Consider the following 3,280-nt stretch of genomic DNA (forward strand, 5'->3'; position numbering starts at 1 on the left):
CCGATCGGGCGAAAAACCAGGGACTAGTTCGCAAAAGTAGGTTTTGGACAAAATTCGACATAGCAGAAAATTTTCCCTGCCTACATCCAAATCGGAGATGGCCATTTGGTCCGCCTTGAGCCAAGGATTCCAACGATATAAGACACTTGATCCTGGGACAAACGGTCTAAGAGTTATGAGCAATTTTGAACTTTTGGTTGCTGTAGCGCCACCTATGGGCCAATCGGGGTCATACTCTGATAGGTTGTCCCCAAATTGAGGCCTACCATCTGGCCAGGTTTCACGTCTCTAGGCCTTACGGTTTGTCCTGCACGATGCGTTTTACAAATCCTTACAATTACAATAGGGTTTCAGCATTTCATGCTTGAACCCCTAATAAGAATGAAGGCTTTTTGCCAGTTATAGCGCCACCTATGGTCCGATCTCCATGAAACTCTGCATGCTTCCTCACCATGTTCTGACACATATGCTCATCAATTTTTGTGAAGTTCTGAGTTTCCCGTTGGGATTTATAGGCTTTTGAGTGTATTTTGACACGCCCCTTTTCTAAATGACCCTGTTACAGCCACCCAAATGCCAAAGTTCAACTTTTTTTCGATAATTATTGATCTAGAGAGTCCAGAGAATTGTCCTAGACTGGTTTGGTTCCGATCGGGCGAAAAACCAGGGACTAGTTCGCAAAAGTAGGTTTTGGACAAAATTCGACATAGCAGAAAATTTTCCCTGCCTACATCCAAATCGGAGATGGCCATTTGGTCCGCCTTGAGCCAAGGATTCCAACGATATAAGACACTTGATCCTGGGACAAACGGTCTAAGAGTTATGAGCAATTTTGAACTTTTGGTTGCTGTAGCGCCACCTATGGGCCAATCGGGGTCATACTCTGATAGGTTGTCCCCAAATTGAGGCCTACCATCTGGCCAGGTTTCACGTCTCTAGGCCTTACGGTTTGTCCTGCACGATGCGTTTTACAAATCCTTACAATTACAATAGGGTTTCAGCATTTCATGCTTGAACCCCTAATAAGAATGAAGGCTTTTTGCCAGTTATAGCGCCACCTATGGTCCGATCTCCATGAAACTCTGCATGCTTCCTCACCATGTTCTGACACATATGCTCATCAATTTTTGTGAAGTTCTGAGTTTCCCGTTGGGATTTATAGGCTTTTGAGTGTATTTTGACACGCCCCTTTTCTAAATGACCCTGTTACAGCCACCCAAATGCCAAAGTTCAACTTTTTTTCGATAATTATTGATCTAGAGAGTCCAGAGAATTGTCCTAGACTGGTTTGGTTCCGATCGGGCGAAAAACCAGGGACTAGTTCGCAAAAGTAGGTTTTGGACAAAATTCGACATAGCAGAAAATTTTCCCTGCCTACATCCAAATCGGAGATGGCCATTTGGTCCGCCTTGAGCCAAGGATTCCAACGATATAAGACACTTGATCCTGGGACAAACGGTCTAAGAGTTATGAGCAATTTTGAACTTTTGGTTGCTGTAGCGCCACCTATGGGCCAATCGGGGTCATACTCTGATAGGTTGTCCCCAAATTGAGGCCTACCATCTGGCCAGGTTTCACGTCTCTAGGCCTTACGGTTTGTCCTGCACGATGCGTTTTACAAATCCTTACAATTACAATAGGGTTTCAGCATTTCATGCTTGAACCCCTAATAAGAATGAAGGCTTTTTGCCAGTTATAGCGCCACCTATGGTCCGATCTCCATGAAACTCTGCATGCTTCCTCACCATGTTCTGACACATATGCTCATCAATTTTTGTGAAGTTCTGAGTTGCCCGTTGGGATTTATAGGCTTTTGAGTGTATTTTGACACGCCCCTTTTCTAAATGACCCTGTTACAGCCACCCAAATGCCAAAGTTCAACTTTTTTTCGATAATTATTGATCTAGAGAGTCCAGAGAATTGTCCTAGACTGGTTTGGTTCCGATCGGGCGAAAAACCAGGGACTAGTTCGCAAAAGTAGGTTTTGGACAAAATTCGACATAGCAGAAAATTTTCCCTGCCTACATCCAAATCGGAGATGGCCATTTGGTCCGCCTTGAGCCAAGGATTCCAACGATATAAGACACTTGATCCTGGGACAAACGGTCTAAGAGTTATGAGCAATTTTGAACTTTTGGTTGCTGTAGCGCCACCTATGGGCCAATCGGGGTCATACTCTGATAGGTTGTCCCCAAATTGAGGCCTACCATCTGGCCAGGTTTCACGTCTCTAGGCCTTACGGTTTGTCCTGCACGATGCGTTTTACAAATCCTTACAATTACAATAGGGTTTCAGCATTTCATGCTTGAACCCCTAATAAGAATGAAGGCTTTTTGCCAGTTATAGCGCCACCTATGGTCCGATCTCCATGAAACTCTGCATGCTTCCTCACCATGTTCTGACACATATGCTCATCAATTTTTGTGAAGTTCTGAGTTTCCCGTTGGGATTTATAGGCTTTTGAGTGTATTTTGACACGCCCCTTTTCTAAATGACCCTGTTACAGCCACCCAAATGCCAAAGTTCAACTTTTTTTCGATAATTATTGATCTAGAGAGTCCAGAGAATTGTCTTAGACTGGTTTGGTTCCGATCGGGCGAAAAACCAGGGACTAGTTCGCAAAAGTAGGTTTTGGACAAAATTCGACATAGCAGAAAATTTTCCCTGCCTACATCCAAATCGGAGATGGCCATTTGGTCCGCCTTGAGCCAAGGATTCCAACGATATAAGACACTTGATCCTGGGACAAACGGTCTAAGAGTTATGAGCAATTTTGAACTTTTGGTTGCTGTAGCGCCACCTATGGGCCAATCGGGGTCATACTCTGATAGGTTGTCCCCAAATTGAGGCCTACCATCTGGCCAGGTTTCACGTCTCTAGGCCTTACGGTTTGTCCTGCACGATGCGTTTTACAAATCCTTACAATTACAATAGGGTTTCAGCATTTCATGCTTGAACCCCTAATAAGAATGAAGGCTTTTTGCCAGTTATAGCGCCACCTATGGTCCGATCTCCATGAAACTCTGCATGCTTCCTCACCATGTTCTGACACATATGCTCATCAATTTTTGTGAAGTTCTGAGTTTCCCGTTGGGATTTATAGGCTTTTGAGTGTATTTTGACACGCCCCTTTTCTAAATGACCCTGTTACAGCCACCCAAATGCCAAAGTTCAACTTTTTTTCGATAATTATTGATCTAGAGAGTCCAGAGAATTGTCCTAGACTGGTTTGGTTCCGATCGGGCGAAAAACCAGGGACTAGTTCGCAAAAGTAGGTTTT

The sequence above is a fragment of the Rutilus rutilus genome (genome assembly GCF_951802725.1).
Source record: "Rutilus rutilus genome assembly, contig: SCAFFOLD_47, whole genome shotgun sequence".
Classification (NCBI taxonomy): Eukaryota; Metazoa; Chordata; class Actinopteri; order Cypriniformes; family Leuciscidae; genus Rutilus; species Rutilus rutilus.